At 47.2% G+C, this 19,669-nt stretch overlaps 1 long non-coding RNA gene and 1 pseudogene across 2 annotated transcripts in view; both read right to left on the bottom strand.

Annotated features, from left to right (window-relative positions):
- Positions 1-338: 338 nt before the first annotated feature.
- LOC144114061 (uncharacterized) lies at positions 339-3,933 on the bottom strand. The gene is made up of 3 exons (XR_013310947.1): positions 3,408-3,933; positions 2,433-2,531; positions 339-599 (listed from the first exon to the last, which is right to left on the bottom strand). It is a non-coding gene; the product is annotated as an uncharacterized LOC144114061 (long non-coding RNA).
- A 2,610-nt stretch (positions 3,934-6,543) lies between these two features.
- Positions 6,544-19,669, bottom strand: part of LOC144114060 (uncharacterized) — a 52,892-nt pseudogene continuing 39,766 nt past the window's right edge. Inside the window, exons 4-6 of the transcript XR_013310946.1 lie at positions 17,033-17,216; positions 13,297-13,437; positions 6,544-6,667 (exon numbers count right to left, since the gene is read on the bottom strand). The product of XR_013310946.1 is annotated as an uncharacterized LOC144114060 (transcript). The remainder of the gene's footprint in view (positions 6,668-13,296; positions 13,438-17,032; positions 17,217-19,669) is intronic.

Genomic DNA, 19,669 nt, shown 5'->3' with positions numbered 1-19,669 from the left:
AACAAGTTCCACCACAACTATATGCGGTGTACTGTATTAGGTGCAACCTGCCATCAATAGCGAGCAATGTGTAAGGTTAGCCCATAAGAAATTTAGAAGAAAAATTCCAAGGCGTTGTCACCAGTCATATGAGACGCTGAACTTTCTACTGACACCGAGTATATAGCTCAAGAATGAAGCAGTAATCGCTGCAGTGAGCCACGGCGCGGTGAGTGAGTAACGCTGTTCATTATCTTCTATCTGTGTGTCGTCCCGCTGCGCTGCAAAAGCTCCCGCAAAGGACTGTGAACCAACAACCCCAGCTTGAAGTTTTGTAACATTTTATCTTGGTGCCGAATATATATATTGGTGCCGCTGCTTCCAGAGCTTGTTTCCGCATGTCTCGCTCCCTAACCCGAGTTCTTGGACTAGCGTGGCCTGTCAGGAAGAGATTGTGTGTGTGATGAAACACTCATTCTTCAGCAGCTGTCCGCACTCAAGGAAACGCCGAGATGAGTTGCCTGCTGACAGCGGAAGCGTGGCCGAAATCACTCATTACGCCACGGCGTCTCAGCATGCTTGAGCTGAGATCCGAGGAGGCTTGCGCTGATATCGTCGGCCTAGACAGACAACTTGATTAATCGCCACAGTTTATGTAACACATCTGGCAAGTTGTCCATGGAGGCACTGAAGAGCAACGATGGCAAAACGCTTACTTTCCATATACCACGTGTCTCAGCTGAACGTAATGAAGCCTTTAAAAAAGACAGCGTGTCCTAGCCGAGCCAAGCCGGCGGTGTCTAGTAATTTTAAGTTTTGCACAGTTAATTATTAATTAAAAGATGGCTTGAAGAACAGATGGCTGAAATGTTTGGTACCATTTGCGCAGATTTATTTCCCGCCTAAAAAAAAGGAGGATTACAAAGTCAGGCTACACTGACTAATTAGCATCACCTGGTAGCAAGCTTGTCGTTTTTACTGAAAACAATGCTTTTATAAGCCAGAAAATTGAGTAAAAGCTAGGTACACGTGGCGCCGCCACCTGAAGGTTGGTGGAAGGGTGACGTGTGACGCATTAATAAACGAAGCTATTTCGCCGTCTCGATGGGCAATTAGCGTCAAAATACGAGGAAAGCTGCGCGGCGAGCGTAGCAGACAGTGCGAAGAACCTCATAATTAAAACGGCGCAAAACGTATACAACGCAGGAAAGGTTAATCGCAAACACGAGCTTCGAATCTTTCGCCTCGCATTCTGTGCACCTATAGGCTGCGTGTATCCGTTGTATACGCCGCAAGTTAAGAAGTGCAGGCCCTAAACGGCATTCACGCTGCGTGCGCTTGCTACACGGCTGCTGAAGCGGTTTCGTTCGCACTTAAGCCGTCGAATTGCCTACTTTGTTTAAGCTGCGGATGTTACAAAACTGCAAAGTGTTTGTTTCCTTGTATTTTTTAGCACGCGCTCATGCAGACAGAGATCTTCGGCGAAGCAGAGAAGTTGGACGAGAGACGCAAACAACAGAAAAAACGACGTCCGGAAGGTGGGCACCGAGCGCAGTGCCCCGGCCGAACACTGCAGGCGTTTCGACCACAGAATCGCCGTTGAGCGAACGAGCGCGCTACAGGCGTGGGACTTAATCTGCTTAAAAGGCTTCCTCTCGAATCGTGGCACTCAAAAGGAAACGTGAACATCTGTCCTCCGCCTAAGTGAATGGCCTCCGCCACGTGAGCACAGAGACGAAGCGAGGTCTGCTGACTGCAGCGTGTTGACCGTTTAGTCCCCCATCAAGAAGGGACCGAGTTGGTCCCGCAACTTACGCATTTCGTTTGCAACCCTTGGTTGTTGCCAGAGTCCCCTTAAGTCATTCGCAGTAAGAGATTTACCACGGCGCTGACTAACGAGAACACGGTATACCTTATAATAGCGAACAAAATCCTCCATCACTGAGTAATGCGCTGGCGAAAAAGTTAAGAAGACACATCCGTTTTATATCTCAGTCGATGCTATTGCGGCGAAATTGGCAGCGACTGCGCATGCAAGAATTTTAGATCAGCGCTGCTTGGTGAGTGCGTGTGCAAAGACCTCAGCCTCCCTCTGTTTTCATGATTTTTCTTCACATGCCTTGGTCGCTGGCCAACGAAATTCGTGAAAGAAGCTATAGCAAGTATTGTATTCGATTGACTTCATGCAAAGAAGCTTGTTTGCTCTTTTCTCTTTTTGTGTGTGAGCCTGGCTTGGAGCTCTCTCAGACACCGCCGTGAAACGCCAGTATTTTTTTTCTTCTTTTTCTTATCTTATGCCAATACGATGGACGCGGGGATATCGGAAAAATATAGTGATATACATTTCGGGACCCTCAAGAAGTGCGACCACTACAACTCGCATTGTTGCGTCTGCGCGCGGGGCTCACCTTCCGCCAAAGCCTGCAAGCCAAATATTGTAGAATATTGCCTACCTTCGTTTACAGGTACAGCTGTTAACCGCTTAATGGGCCGCTCCTCTGCAGAGGCGATGTTTGTGGGAAGCCAAGTCTTGGACACCGGAGTACAACCGTCTGTGACGATGCGAATTCTTTCCCGCGTTTACATACATACCGCTTGCGACGCTTCTGAACCGCATGCGTGGCCGCCGCGGTGGCTGAGTGGTTACGGCGCTCGGCTGCTGGCCCGAAAGACGCGGGTGCGATCCCGGCCACGGCGGTTGAATTTCGGTGGAGGCGAAATTCTAGAGGCCCGTGTACTATGCGATGTCAGTGCACGTCAAAGAACTCCAGGTGGTCGAAATTTCCGGAGCCCTTCACTACGGCGTCGCTCATAGCATGAGTCGCTTTGGGACGTTAAATCCCCATAAACCAAACCACACAACTGCATGCGTATCGTAACGTCGGGTCGCCTAAATGAGTCTATCATTAAGTACTGTCTTTTATCTGAAGTCCTACACCTCGATGCACGAACAACCGCTCTGGGGGACGTCAAAATCCTTTTTTTTTTATTATTGCAGTAGGGAGGAGAAAACGACCTGATAGTTTTTTTTTTTTTGCATGAAATTACAGTGGCTAAACTGTCCCTAAACTTGTCTTGGTCAGCACAGTACAATAATTACCATGGGGTACATGCTAACCTTTCCACCCAGAAACATAACAAAGAAATAATTATTTTTGAACCATGGTAGGGGTTTTAGTAGGCCCTTTAGACACGCCTGCCTCGTTTCGGAAGCATTTCGTTGTTTGACATCATATGTGGCGCCATTCTCACTGCAGCGTAAAGGTGCGGGGAGTTCTGCAATAAATAGCTCTTTCCATTCGCTATTACTAAACCTGGCGCAAAAGGCGCCTATTAACATCACAAATGTGAACATTTGGAAGAAGGTAACGGTCACGTTCGCATTTCAGGAGCAAAATAAATGTCATCCAGTTTCGCGTTGTACTAACCTGCTGGCGCTGAGAATAGACCGAGAGTTTGGCATCTGAAAATTTTCGCTTGGTTTCTGCGCCTTTTCTAGAGCCCGACAGTTGTTATCGATGACCGCCAAAAGCGCAGTTCTTTGTTCCGAAGGTAACTGCGCAAGCCGGCGTCCGCGCGGGTTTGCTCCCATACTTCTGCGCTTTTTCCCTGCTCTTTGAGTCTGTTTTCGCGAAGCTGTTTATTCTATAGTCCGTACGCTGCAGCTGCGTCAGACCAGAGGGCAGGATTGTGCGCAGGTGTCCACCATTTCGCATGAGCCACTACACGGGTCGAGTTGGAAACAGTGAGGCGGGTATCTCGGAACACGGGCGTAATGTGACCTTTCTCCAGGTGTATACGATCGCCTCTAAGTTTCCAACATAAATTTACACGCTAACTCTGGTGGCTAAATGTTCATTATTTGACTTCAGTTAATTAGGAGGTTGGTGGCGACAATTGCACTTTCACCTTGTATCCGCCTGGTCGCGTTATTTACGCGCGAAAAAACAGCTTTCGCGTACTACTCATCGTTTGTAAAAAAAAAAAAAACCGTGGCAGCCTAGTTTTAAACACCTAAGAAAAGCATGTCTTCCCGCGCTTGTCATATCATCAGCACGGTTACGCTCACTGCAGATAAAAAGCCTCACGCAATGGCCTCCGATTAGCCCTGTACCTAGAAAACCAGCTCGTGGCTGGTCTTCTATAGGGTCTAACAGTTCTGGAAGTGCTGTTAGTCACCACAGGACTAGCCCCTATGCCGTTTTAGCCATTTCTGCAGGTTAAGGACGCGACTTAAAAAGACAGAACAGGGCTCAGCCGTTGTGGTATCGATAATCTTGTTCATCTTAATTGTCGCTCGCATTTCACTTGCCATCAGCGAAAGTGGTGATGCTGTTCACCAAAACCCGCTGTGGAATTGAGGTGATATGATCTACTTGCTCCAAAATATGGGTGTAGCTAGTATGGGGGAACAGGACAGGTATAATCGGGGAGATATGAAAGAGACCGTTGCACTGCAGCGGACGTAATTAGGCTTATGATGATGATGATGATGATGGGAAAACGTCACGTGATACTAGCCCGAGCACTTTGCATTTGCACTATACTGGAAACTGGAAATGGCAGCATCTGTATTGGCCGTAACTCAACAAAAATAGGAGACGGTTTAGCATGGCTAAGCGCGGAATATCGCGCGGTAGCACTAGTTAAGGTGGGCACTTAAGGTTCTTAGGTACTCACGGCATCTGACCTAAAAGCCTTTACCATACAGGTCTGTGGTGCAAAGGACTTCCAGCTAAAGGCATTTACCATGAATGTCTTTGGTGCAAAGGTCTTCCATCTAAAGGTCTCTAAACGGAAGGCATTTCTCATGAAGGCCTTCAACCTAACGGCCTTCGAACTAAACGCCTTTACCATAAAGGCTAAATGCCTTTACCCTGAAGGCGTTTGACGTGAAGGCCTTCACCGGGGTGAATGCCTGCCAGGTGTACACACTTGGCAGGTTGTCCACAACCCGGTGGGCAGGTGGGCCGCCTGCCACAAAGCAGGTTTGCCACAAAGCGACCAGCGCGCATTTATTCGGTGCTGTCGTGGGCGTTTCCGGGGCGCCCTGACCTTCCTACCCCGCCCTGTTTGCCCTGCAACCTCTGAAAGCGCAATCCTTCACTGTCTTCCCGTAGGCCGGTCCAACTCGTCGGCACAGCGGGCAAACTAAGGAAAAGCATTCGCTCGTTCCAATACAGGTGGCGCTCGGACAGCACTACGACATGGCGGACGGACGATGATAAGGCCACGCTGACAAACCATGTTTTATGTGTGTTTATTTTTTTGAAGGAGTGTGTTCCCGCGCGGCGATGAATTTTGTTTGGTGCGCGCTGCTGTTATGTGCCAATAAAGCGGCTATTTTTGCTGCACTGATCATGTATGGGGTACGAGGTAGCGCACATGTCTTTGTTAAAAAAAAGGCAGCTAAAGTATTGTTAGAGCTCAACAGGAGAGAAAAAATTAGCGATAGAAACGTGTTTTCTGTTAGCAGCAGATAAGAGAGGAGCCATGATCGTGTGAACCGATTCCACTTGTCTAGAAATATTTGCGGTTTTTAAGCCACTATGGGTATTCCATGATCGCAATAAACGAAAACCTAACGCAGAATTCGTGCGCCATCTACAGCGCAGTGCCGCAACTGCAGGTGGGTCGCACAGTCAAGCTTTTGATTTTTTTTAAGACTGAAGCTGAGGATGGCAACAGTATACTAAACAAGAGTGACAAGCTAAGGTCGCAGTGCTGACAACAGCTCTTGTTTATTTTTCTGAAAACGCCTGCCACAAAATATATTTACGCTCTGTATTTCCCCATGCACTTTTCGCATCAGTTTACCCTCCACCCCCCCTCCCTTTTTTTTTTGGTGTGAAAGCCCTACTTCACCAGCAAATCTGAAAAACCCGAGGCATGTGTGAAACCTCAGCCTTTGACCTTTGGCCTTGACCTTTAACTTTGACCTTGATCTTGCATGCGGTTGCCTTTGAGGCGGTGTTGCCTCAAGTGCTTTTGCACGTCGTACTCGGTTTGACTATGTTAAAACCCTACCATTTTTTTTAAAGCACAGTGCACTGCTTTCGTTCATCTTAGGCCGCCTGCAATTTAGCCGCTGTTGATGAGATTCACTGCAACGAATATAATTAGCAATACTCCCAAAAGAAAGACGCTACTTCAAGATAGCATTGCGCTGTGAAACACACTCGACATGCTCAGTGCCTTACAACCCATTTGATGACTGCTTCAGCCGTTTTTTTCTGGGCAGCAGGGCATGTTTGTTTTTCGAACGTTCTTTGATTCGCACGTGATGGAACGGTAAAAATATTTAGCTTTCTCACGCGCATTTCCACGCATCTAAGTACTGCGGTCGCTTGCGCCGAGGAGACAGATCATCATTCCGCTGTTTCAGAAAGAGGCCGCATGCCACCTATGAGCCCGCATGGCGAGTTGATTTTAGAACTTAACCAGATGACACGAGACCTCGCCGCCAGATAACCATCCCTGATGCGTGTTGCGTTAAACATGCTGTATTCAAGTGTTCATCATGCTAGTACTTTGTTTCTCTTATACAACAAAAATAGGCGAAAGAACGGTTAGAATAATTTAATTACAATAAAACAAGGATTCACTGCACATACAGTTACTGTCGTAAATTTCGGCACGCCAATACGGAGTCCATGAAGTGAACCGCTGCTGCCGTTGCTCCCAGTACCTGAAAAATAAGTAGGACCATTAAGGTAGACCTGGACTGATACTGATCGCTATTCAAAAATATCTCCAAGCTTTGCCTCTAATTAAAAAAAAAACATGAGGAGGAGAACACATTGTCGAAACGTAGCAGGAGGTATTTAGAGATTGTAGAATGTTTTAGCGTAGCGCCTACCGCGCCCGCCAGCAGCGCATGCACTGTTGGCAACTGGCAGTGCATGGCGGCGTGCGGTAACGCTATGCTAAAGCTTCCTTTTAACTTTGCCGTTTTGCACTCCGACGACCGATTGTGGAAGAAGCAAAATCACATGCGCGCAAGCGACTAGTGCTTGCAGGTTCGCACGCCTGGAGAGGTAGATAAGTCATAAACCAGTAAACCCATCCTCTTTCATGTCTCCTGTGTTGCAAATTTATAAACAGTCTTACCTTCCCCTTTCTACCTCTTTGCTTTCGTATCTCCTTCGTTCTGTCACCTCCCATTTATCCCCTATACCTCACTACTCTCCTCTCCGCAGGCCGCTGCTCGGGTGCCCGAGGTGGTTGCGGTGGTCGACACCTCCTTCCTGCTTTCTATTCGTTTAATGCAGGAATTCATTTATTTTTTCGAAATAGACAGAAACATTTATTTTCAACAACTGCTATATCATTCGATAGGCTGATCATTTCTGTATTTTTCCACATAATCGCCATCCGGTCGATGCATTTTTGTGGGCGCTGGGGCAGTTTTTGTGTGCTCATTTCAAAGCAGCTCGCCGCAGTGCCGTTGAGGATGCGTTTGACCCCACCTTTCATTTTGCCATCGTTTGTGATTCGCCTTACAACCAGTTGTTCTTTTCACTTTTGAAACTAGTGAGAATCACTAGGTTCCAAGCCCGGACTATAGGGTGGGTGGGAGATGGTGTCCCATCTAAACTGCTGCAGGAGAGCGACAGTTTGACAGGCGACGGAGGGCAAGCGTTGTCGTAACGAAGACACGCATTTGCTCGCAACATTACTCTTCTCCGATTTTGAATTGCCCGTCTGACTTGGTTTAAGTGTCTCACAATACCAATCAGCGTTTATCGGGGCACCACGAGCCATAAAATCGACCTACAATACCCTCATTCGATCAAAAACACAGTTCCCATGGCTTTGCCAGGAGACTGTGTTCGCTTGAATTGCCGCGTCTTTGGCGAAGAGGAATGCCGCCACTCATGTGATTCCTGTTTGGTCTTAGCTGTGAAGTGGAATACCCTAGTTTCATCATCCGTAAGAACTGAATCCATAAAGTTGCCCTTTTCGTCTGCAAAGCGCCCAAGAAATTCGCGGGAGGAGTAAACGCGTTGCCGTTGGTGGTCTGCAGTGAGCATTCGCGGGACCAATCTTGCGCACACCTTCCAACTTTTCCGTCAAAATTATATCACATATCGCACATATCGTTACTGCTCTTTCAAAATCGTAAAAACAAGACCATCGCCTCTGACTAAGCAAATACTTGTGAATTCACCTCTAGTTCTTGCACTCAATAAATTTAAGGGAGTAATTTTTCAAGCAACACCCATTTTGTGGAATGACCGCCCGGACTATTTGTGGAGTAATGTGCCGCGGTCAGTGGGCATAATAAACAGGCTTCGAATATTTTTACCGGTGAGATGCAAACTGCAGCTTTACTGCTCTACACTCCACTCAGTCCATTCCAGTGCTATATTCAACCTTTCACTCTGATAAGACACCGGAGAAGCTTTTACAAAACAAGAGTTACTAACAATAAAAAATGTATGATGAGACAAAACTGAATCAAATAACATACAATAAACAAATATTTGAATGCACATACAACTATCTCTACCCCCCTATAATTTCCAACTTCCTAAGAGCTAACTTCCATGTTTAAAAGTCCCGTACGAATTAAGGCCACCAGAAGTTGACGTGTGCGACACCGCGAGCTCTACATTCTTACCCCCAGCTACTCTCCATGGCAATGGAAAGCTGGAGTGGCCAGAGCTATAAAAAAGTCCTGCACGATATCCCATTTTTTAACATACGATGCTATATTTTTTTAATTACTGTTAGCCATTTTGTAAATAGTATTGTCATTCTATTTTGCATCTGGTGTTATGAATCGGCAGCTTTCAAATGCTTTCTTTTTTTTGTATGTGTTCGTATAGGAAGGCTGCCCTGTCAGGTGTTGCAATTGTAACTAGCCCAACAAGAAGTTCTTTTAAGCTGTCAGGTGTTGTCAGGAATTTTGCCTGCTCCTTTTTGATTCGCATATGCACTGTACACCAGAATCAAAAACAATAAAAAAATTGCAGATGTCACTTGATTTGCCCATGAACAAATCATAGCGGGAAAGATAAATCATCGCGGCCGTCAGGAATGTCACTGATAACACCGGTAGCTGATAACACGACCAGCCGCATTCTGTTTTATCTGGTTCTTGGGCTGCCGATTTTTTTTTTCTAGCCACTTCTCTACTACAGCCAATAAAAGCTGCTCTGGACAAAGCTTTTTGCTAGTTGATGCATTTTGCTGAATCACAGAAAGCTTGAATAATAATGCATGCCAGTGGCTATAGTTCCCGCGCCACGCGTGTATTTTCTGGTGCGAAAGCACTAATTCACGAGGTCAAACCGGCTCACCGGTTTGTGTGAAGCTTGATCTTGAAGGTGACCTTGGGTAAACCATAAATGAATAAAATAAATATTGCCGCGACTGGCGTTCGAACCCGCGGCAGCGCGAACAGATCAGCTTCGTTGGCCACTGCACGAGAGTACTAGGCTATCGCTGCAGCTACCTTGTGTTAAACTGCAACACACTCTCGCGCTGTGCATTTCACATCGTCTTCTTCATCAACGAATATTACTGTCAAGCTAATATTCGTGTCTTGAGTTGTGTGGTGGTAGTGTCAGCGCTGCGTGCGTTGGCGTGGGCAACGCTGTGGCAGAAACACTGCACTAGAGCAATGCGTTGGCGTTGACAACACTGCTGCTGAAACGCAGCACTGGAGGATAGGCCGCCGGCGTACATTGGGAAAACTGCCAGTGACGGTGAAAAAGTTGAAGATGCGCATAACTGGCCCCCTGGGTCAGTGGACAACTCAATCGGGCTTTCAGGTATACGAGGCGGTGGTGTCCACCTGCAAAAAACTGCTTTTGCACAATATTACGTGCTTAGCAATGCTAAACCGCCAGCCAATTTTTTATGCATTTTTAAGAATTAGTAGCACTGCCCATAACTGCCGGACGAACATCCTAGTACAACGAGCGGATATTGTGGACTTCGAGGGAATGATACACGCTTTGTATCGAAAGCTTTCTACGCTGAAGCAAATCTGATAACACCATTCTTCGGCAGGCGAAGCCAAAGATAAACAGCTGTAGAGGACAAGGGGCACAGAGATAAGTGAAGCGTGTTACGAGATCCCGGAGACGTCGCATGTGCATCGATAAAGCGTCGATTTTACCAAGCAAGGTAGTACGTTAGCTTGATTAAAAAGAAAGCGTGTGAAGTCGTAAGAGCGAGACGTGCATCACAACTGATTGCAAAACACACATTGCCAGGCTGGTTTAGCGTTGTTCCAAAGCAAATAAAGAAGGCGCCATGAAAGAGGAGTACAAAACACACATGGCGGGTCGGAGTGTGATTGATGGTTTAAGTAAGTGTCAGAGCCCGTCTCGTCATGCGTGTTTTGTGCCCATGTTTCGTAGCGTATTATTTCTTCCCTTTGATTACAACTGATATCGTGTGTCTCCTTCTGACGTCATCGGAACGCTACCTTTACAGGTTTCTGTGTGGCTCGCGAGCGCTTCTGGCTCTCTAATGGCCTAAAACGAGACAGAGAGAAAAAACTTATTATAAGCAGGGGCTGGAGGGAGACCGCCAGAGGGCGGAGCTCTCAGTCCAGGGCCTCATTTGCCGCAGCTATCTGGGTGGCCCGGACGATCAGGTCACGCTGGTCGTCCAGGGCTGTGCTAGACAGGACGGCTTCCCACTGGGACAGGAGGGGGGGGGGGGGGTACTGAGGGAGGATTTGGGCATCCCCATGTGAAATGGTAGTGGTTGGATGTGCTCCAGAAAAGGACAATTTGCGGGGTAGCGTGTGAGCCTATAGTGTACTAGGTATGTGTGCCCTAGCACAATATGGGGGAAAGTGTTAGTCTGGATTTGACGCCAGGAGGCCGCCTTCTCTTGTAGGAGTTATTTTTGAGGTGGTGAGTATGTTCTGCGTGATGGGGCAGTCGGTAATATTCGAATGTGTGCGAGTACGTGAGTGGGGTGGCCTTCCACCGGCGCCCGGAGGATAAGTCCTCGGGCTGTCGCATGAACGCGGTCATTGCCAGGCAGAGACACATGCCTGCAGATGTCCAACGACGCGGGCTTTCGCGATATATGTGTGCGATGTAGAATGCTACCTATGCGCGATAGGGGAGATGCGTGCCTGTGTGTTAGTTGCGACAGGCAGTTTGTGAGTCAGTGATGATAACCATTGATTGATCCGGTGGCTATGACATATTCTTTCGCCTCTGTGCTATTTCCGGTGCGTACCGTGTGCCTGGCGTGCACCGGCAGCGCACGCGCAACCAGCGTACGACTGCGTACGTGGTACGCCTCCGCTAGGCTCAAAGGCTCTACTTTTGCCATAGATATTGTGAAAGGCTTTTGCCCTTGCCTTGCGTCTTCGCTCGTGAAATTCTGGATTTGTATGCTTCTCGGTATTGGGGCGACGGAGACGACTTTCATTTCAGGGGAGATGCCTTTAGATCTACGAAAACCATGGTTGGAGGTCCGATACCCTAGTTGCTGCAGTACATGCCTGACTCATTCCAGCTGGATTATTTTATAGGCGAGGGGTACTTCTTGAAGCTCTCCCTCATGCATGCACGCTATGTTCGTATACACTGCATTTTTACTGAATGTAGCAGAACGATAATTGGGAAGATACGCGAGGTCTGCTGATAATTGCACCATAACGCTGACACCACTTGTTTCAGATGCTCGTTCACTCAACACGCGCAAGCACGCGTTCCCTCGCGCGCGCAATAAGTGAATCAGGCTGCAGAAGTCCACTGGATGCGAGTCAAGTTTCATGACGATTACACGCACAAGCACGTACACAATTACCATGGCAACGAAAGCTGCAGAAATGAGCGGCGTTTTCAGCGAGTAAATAACAGGCCAACAGCGAAAATGTTTTGCTGAACTTAACAGCGCAAAGCTCGGGGACGGCAAATGGTGGGATTTATGCCCACAAGTAAATACATCGCGGGACCAAAACCACTACACGGTACACCGAGAAAAACGCAAGATAATAGCACAGTTTCAATGCGTGTGAAATGGTTACGTTATTGTTTGCATGAGCGAGAGCAAAGGGGACAGGTGTAAGCTGTAAAGGGAGTGTTCTTGAGATATATATATATATATATATATATATATATATATATTATATATATATATATATATATATATATATATATATATATATATATATATATATATATATATATATATATATATATATATATATATATTTCGCCACGCTCGGTCCACTCTGCTCTGCGTATGCAATCACTGCTGACCCATTTCGTGCAACGGCGGTAGCAAGCAGGTACACAATGCCATGCATCGAGCGTTCGATAGCAGCGTTCGATAACGCGCAAGCATTTTTATTTCCCCCGCAATGGCGGCCCTCGCCTCCTGTTCGCGATGATAGGGATCAGTCACGCACGCTATACGACAAGAAACACGGAACTGTTTAGTTGTTTAATGACCCTATAAAACACGCATATTGCAGCCCCACAGACAAAAGCTAAAGTGATCCCAAAGTTTCACTGGCACTACCTCCGGCGTGCTTTGCCGTTTTTACAACGCAGACCCAGCCAGGACGATCGATATTTATAAATAAATGCTATGCTGGTGCAATACGAGATCACTTTTCAGTGAACGACTAAATAAGGACACAAGTTATTCGTGCCTGCTCATCCGACCGGTAAGCGTTTGGATCGGAATTGTTCATCTCTGCTGGGTGCTCATGTTCACAAATAATTGAGTTGCTGGTATTTTACTTTCCTGCAGAATGCCCTGAAATCACAAACTGAAGCGTGAGGCTGCCACCTAACCCCTCGCAGATATTTATATCACGCTTCAACAGTGACGTTAAAGCATTGCGATTTTCTTTGTGCGCGTCCACACCCTCTCGGAAAAATTCACCACATACCATCATGAGTTTTGCTGACAAAACAAAGCATAAATACCACGCTGCTAGCTGGCATACGTGCCCACGTGTTCGGATATCGCGTGCGATGGGCATGTCCCGACGTGATATACGGTCGTACAACAATGCCGCGCAGAAAGCCAGCGCGCGGGTGTGTTGTTATGTATGAGGGAGGGGGGGGGTCAGCTGTCGACGAAGCACTCCGGTTGATTTCTGTTCCGTCGATTGATCTCTGCACCGCCATCATCAGTGCCGATGCCGCCAAGCTTGTTTCCAGCGTTTGCGCTGCGGACGGGAGCCGAAGCTATACACGCTTCGAGTGATGTCGGCCCTTTTATGGGGCGCCTCATAAAAGCACTTCCACCTTCGGCGCTTCGCACTAGGGAAGGGGAAGAGCCTGGAACGGGGAGAGGCAAAGCGGAAGCCTCGATAGCACGCACCCCGGCCGCCATCATGGCGGGGTAGGCCTGGAAGAAGGGGATCAGCAGGTACATGGGCCACAGGAAGCAGGACGTCTGCACCAGCAAGAATGCCGAAGATCCGCCCAGGAGCAGAAACGAGACGCCGTTCTGGATCGTCTCCTGCGAAGGTGGACAGCGCCTGCGCTCGTCACGCCGTCCGATAGCCGTCAGCAGCCTCAGTTAACGTAGCACTATAGCGTCTATAGGCGCTTTGTTCCTTAACCGCACTCGCTAACTAGCGCTAACCTTGACTCTTTCTTGCGAAACAGAGGCAACTGCATGCCTGCAAGGATTTACGCTTCTCTGTACCTGAAAGCCTTGCGTGACGCAGCAGAACGACACACATCGTTTCAAGAGCGGAACTTCCATTGCACACCTTCTACTTAGCAAGCATGACTCAATCGACATAATGTGGGGGTTCTTGAACGCCAACAAAGCGTGGCTGAGAGAGAAAGCATTGTGAGGCAGAAATACACACTTTTGGCTGTAATATAAACCACTGTAACGACGCACGGATGAGCACGCAAAAGTTTGCAAACGCAGTGCCATGCAGTTAACACAATGACCTTGTTACATGTTGTTTGTCTTCGGAGAGAACGAAAACAGTCAGCAGCGCGCAACTTTCACATTAAAGCGTGCTGCTTGCGATATAACAATCAGTATCCGCGCGTTCGCAAATACAGGCTTATTTTAAAATACAAATTTCAAAAGTTACATATTTGTACCGTACAAAAGTATAATCAGTAGGATCTTCGCGCAGCTCACCTACATTCTAGGCTGAGGTCCTAGCCACGGTATCCTTCCTAAGGTGCGCTAGGTGGTCCTTTATAACGCTGCTGGCCTAAAGCCGCAAATAGCTTGTCTTTAGAAGCTATTGACAAATTGACAAAGCTGGGTGCATACACTGCCGTACAGAAGTTCCTTTCTATTTATTCATTTTCCGCATGACAAACAAGTGTCACATCCCTCTCGTTGACTTTTTCAGCATACTGGTTCTAATCTCCACCCACATCCATGACAGCCACACGCTGTTCCACTGCGACAAGAAAATAGTCCATTGTTGTACCTCTTCTTGTTAACTAAACGAAAAGATAATCACAAGCCGAAGTTGTAAGCACAAGAATTTTATCTTTCTTACAGTTTAAATAAAGTGAAAAATTGAAATGTTGATTTCGTTTACTGCTATTACTGTCTAGCGGAGTAACCAGACCTCTCTCTGATTGCTGCTGCCTTTTAAAGTTGCATCCTACTATTAACAATTTATATCCGCGCATTTTCTCGATGTGATTTTTTTTTGTGAACGCCCAAATAACTTTTATATTCCTTTTTTTTTACTTAACAAAGTCCTTAATTATCTTTCTACCTTTTCAATCAATTGTTATTCATTCGCGTTTTTGCTTGCTGAAGGTTTCTTTCGAAAGAGAGACAGAGGAAACTTCAGGGGGACGCGGTTTTCAGCAAACATTTTTGTATTACTTGATGTATTTGCATGACATTTTTGAGCATATTAAAAATTATTTTTATGACTACTCTTACAAAATTGCAGTCATATCTCCAGAAAAGTGTTTCCAAATATATATTGTCCCTCTGAAAGATGTGAAAAGCTGCAAAGTTAAGAAAATTTTGCAGAAGGCTGGTTCAACGTTCACTGTGTTCATACTAGCGTGCTACAGATTAAGAAATTCTTAGAATATTTTTTACCAAAGCAAAAAAAAATTGTTTTGAATTTCTAAGCAGTGTAAGATATGCAGTGACCGTTGGCATGTCTAAATTGAGAAGAAAATTTAATACAAAAAATCTAACATTCAAAAATTCGAAAAACAAAGAACGTCTTGACCTGCCCCATGGTCCTAGGAGTGCAACAAAACAAACGAGGAGGTTAAAATAGATAAAACAGTCGTGAAGAAATCTTCGCAGGGTGAGTGCTTATTCAGCAAACCGTAACTGAGAAAAACGGCCATTGATCAAGCGCTTCCCCGCATTGCACCACCGGGTTTCAGGAAGCAATTTCAGCTATGAAACGTCGGGACAGCGTAAAAAACAAGGCATACAAGCGGATAAAACAACTTTCGAAAATAATTTTTTGGCCATTTTGGGCGGATTTACAAGCCCCGCCACCCTTAATTTGCGTTCCAGGTCCGTGTCGCTGTGCGAGCGTTGTGATCCTATTAAGATTGCGAATGTGATCCGAACTGCCTGCGCACGTCGTTATTAACGTTTGATTAGTCTGCATAAGAGGCCGCATTCGTTTTCCCCTTGAACTGATTAATGCGAACAGCGCGAAAGACGGACAAATAACGACAAAAGAAGAGAAGTTTGTGTGATGAAATTTGCACGATAAATGAGAATTCTATATATCCTATTGCAACAGCGAGCGGATTTGCACTACTTTCAGCAGTGCCTCGGCGACTGGGCGTGCGTAGAAAAAAAAAAATGCGACACACGATTACTCTGGTAGAATAAACGAACCTGAATTTAGTTCTTGACTGGCCGCCGTACTTAGGCTAGACGATCATAATAGTCAATACATCGGCAATCATGAGCGCCAACTTTTAAGCGCGAAAATATCTCCTCCAATCCGCGCCCCACATAGTCCATTCATTTCACAACCCAACCGCGATCCTTCCTTTGCTTGCAATCTATTTTTTTTTCGCGTGAGCAATGCCAGTCCGGAAACACGCATTCGACAATTACAGAAGCAACTAGCGCGTGAACCCCGCAGGCCCGATTTTCGGCACACGTGTCAGCCAGCTGGCGACGAGGGAGCTAAGGAAAACGGCTTAATGAGGCGCTCAACTGGGTCTAATATGCCCGCGGTCGGCAGTGGGACGGCTGTGTTTGCACGACAGACATCATGAATGAGCACGCGCACGCAGGAGGCGAGCACCACGCCGGGCCAAGAGCGTCCGCGAGCTGCTGCTCCAATTAGACCGGCCATCAAGCAACGTGTAAGCCCTGCGAGCGGACCGCGCCTTCATCACGAGTTTTCCAAGTGCCGTTTCCCACTTGTTCAGACGGCAAGGACGGGAGGTGCATAGAGGCATTGTATGCCTTGACGATTCCGCAGCTGTTTTCAAGATTGCCAAACCAAGCTTCAAGTAGCCAAAGGTGTCCTTATGAGTTGCAAAGAGCGGAGCTAAAAAACCCCTTAATATAAAATTATAAATATCGCATTTAAGCGAGCCTATAACAGAACTGATGCACCAGTATATTTCCTTAATGAGTTTTCCTTTCGTTTTAAAAGTTCATTTATTTATATTTTAAGGAGGAGAAGCTCACACCCAGATTCACACCCTCCGCGACGCAAATAGATCATGACAGCTGAAATTTTGTTCACCATCAGAAAGGCGCAGCTTTTCAGACACCGCGGCGGTTGAGTAGAGACGGATTGTCCCAAACGGGCCATCTTCAGTAAATCCCGGCCCATACTATGTTTGTTTGTTTTAGTATGGTGGGACTTATTAAAGAGGGTTAAAAATAAAGCATCCCGCCTCGTTCCACTTACGTATAATGGGCTTAAACCGGTTAAAAATTAAAAACAAAAGGGGAGGGGGATAGCTCTAGAAAAAATATCGCATAGCAGAAAATAAAGATAACACAAAATAATGAACCAAGTAAAAGTAGTTAACGCGAAGCCAAGGCCAATTATACAGGGGACGGGACTCAACGGGAATGCAGTTACGAAAACGAGAGTACGCAGGACGCGTGTTCGTACCAGCACGGTGCCCCTGGCGACGAGGAATGTGTTCCTGGAGACGACGTATGCCAGCAGGAATGTGGCTGAGCCCTATTAGCGAGCAGGTGACCGCGGTCAGGTAGAACGGGTAGGCGGGCCCCAGCAGGAGCCACACGGGTGTCCCGTACCACAGGATTAGGCACAGCGAGATGCTGGACAACGCCTGCAGTGCAGGACGGAAAACGTCAACCACAGGATTTCGCAACCGCCGAAAGCGTCAACGTAATGCAGCCTTCGAGTGGCGTCGGTAAAGCTCGTCCAGCAGCACGAGACCGGCAGTTGAGCCGAGGGACGTCTGGCTCGATGGCATCTGAAAGGTCCGTGCAGCATACCCGATTCCGTTCGCCGTATGGATTCAAAGGAGAATTCGCTCTACATGGGTTGGGGGTTGGTTGTTTCAAATCTCGTAACACACGTGACATAAAATGAGAATCGAAGAACTTTTGTTGTTCATTACTACACCCTGCGTCGTCTAACACAGAAATGCCTCACAAACACACGTGCGAGTTTGCTACCAGTACGGCGTCCTTTTAGTATAGGTAACAGGAGAAGTCCACGCGGAATCGGGGAAGGTCAGCAGCAAACGGACAGCAGCTGCATTTCTGTCGTCGTTTTTGGCGATAGCTAGCTGAATCCACGTATGTTATTCCTACTTTTTTTTTCCAAGCTCTAAAAAATTCGTCCTCGATTGTTGGACTAAGGGCTTGTCCAGAGGGTTTTGGTGGATGGTTATGTCACCATTGAAGAGATGCACGAGACACAAAACATTCTGGGTGATGCTTTTAGAGCGCGCGCACGGTGGTAGCACATAGTAAAGCATGGGTTATAGTAGTTATGTTAACGTACTTTCACGTGGCAAAGCGACGTCAACATCAATGCGAAAGAAAGCGGGGGTACGAAAGACCGTTACAAAATTCACTCTACGCGGGCTAAGACACGCCGACGGCAAAATGTTCTAGTATTCGACGTCACCGCAATACATGTGCAGGTACAGCTGGAGTCAAAAGTCTGCAGGCCACAATGCATCCTCATGGTGACTCGTATACGCGTATATGTATCACCTAGGGCACACCTAGAAACCAAAATATTTCAGCAGTGGATGACGAGTTTATCCTCGCTCTGCAGACTCAGAGCCTCAAGGGAGTTTTGAGCTGTCCACTACACAGCTGGAAAGCAAAATATGTGGCATGAGGACTTTTGACGGCGGGTGTACAAGTAATTTTCAAAAAACCAGGTGCCGCGTACGGACACAGCATTGAATGGTGAGCATCTGTGCTTGTCGTGAGTCAGACAACGTGCAACTGCGCGGCGCGCGCGCGCGCGCGCAGAGGGGCTTGTCGCTGAAACCAAAGAGGATAAAGGATTTTAATAGGGTAATAATGTTAAAGATTATTGATTAGAAAGCAGAAGAAAAACAACTACATGCCGCCGGTGGGATCCGAACCCACGACCTCCGAATTTCGCGTCCGGTGCACTACCGACTGAGATACTGCGACGGCTGCTCAATTTTCTGCTTTCCGGGGTATTTATGTGTAGTGTAACCGAACCTTAATAGTGTTATAGATTATAGTTTTTTTTTTTGGCAATCTCGCGACGAGTTTTAAGCGACCAAAGAGAATTAGTGGCCAGGATTGTGAACAAGGGGGTGAGCATAGGAATGCTTCGCAAATTACGTGAATAAACGCAAAATGTGCCAGCGTGGAATATGCGCGCAGAAAAGTAAGTAAGACTGTCTGGGGTTGCTTTCAGGCATAGATGCATAGATCATAAACTTCACAGGAAAGAAGCCCCAAAGTTTGCACCCTTATTCGAGGCGATGAAGTGACATACAGACCTTAGCCTGTACGGCAATCCCTTTGGGTGCGATACCATAGCCCACGGCCAGGAATCGCACCCGCCGCCTCAAACTCAGCAACACAGCGCTTTTAGTCCCTCAGCCTCCGCAACGGCATCGTTGCCTATAGTATACCACACGGCTCTCGAATGCCTGAGACCGGTTTACAGAACATACGTGCAGAAATGAGAGCCCTACACGGCAGAACCGAGCTACTATCGCAAGAAATAACTGCAAGCTTAAGGCACGTTAACCAATCCCCATGTTTTGTTTGCATTGAGTATACGGTGTAACAAAACACGCGACCTGTCCCCATTCTCCAAAGGGAGCTAGCTTCCCTACAGTATACCCTACCCCTCGCCTTCCGAGGTACCTGCCAAATGCGGCACCATGAATTCGGTAGCTCTTTCTATCGCCGGCGTTATGACAGCGGACGAACAGATAATTTCGCCACGCATGTGCCAAATACAGGGGCCCCGCCCACGCGTCCTCATACAAACACTCACCCATAGGATTACGTGTATCTTACCGTTTCGAGGACCTTGTAGACGCCTGTCCTCGTGTTGAAAACCGCCAAGTTCAGGCAACCGCAGAAGAGCTCGCCACTGTCGCCTCTGCCTACTGCCGTCGGGCTACGATAGCTCGTGGTGGTTGTGGTTCTCGTCACCACGGGCCGGCCTTTGTCCATGCTTCCCTTTTCCTATATTGGAAAGCTCCTGACACGAGAACAGACTCTCGCATTCGAAATTCCCAGTCCAGCGGAAAACGTTTGGGACGCTCTC

The sequence above is a fragment of the Amblyomma americanum genome, chromosome 1, assembly GCF_052857255.1.
Source record: "Amblyomma americanum isolate KBUSLIRL-KWMA chromosome 1, ASM5285725v1, whole genome shotgun sequence".
In the NCBI taxonomy this organism is placed as follows: domain Eukaryota; kingdom Metazoa; phylum Arthropoda; class Arachnida; order Ixodida; family Ixodidae; genus Amblyomma; species Amblyomma americanum.
The sequence above is the reverse complement of the archived record's forward strand: the minus strand, read 5'-3'. Positions and strand labels throughout refer to the sequence as shown.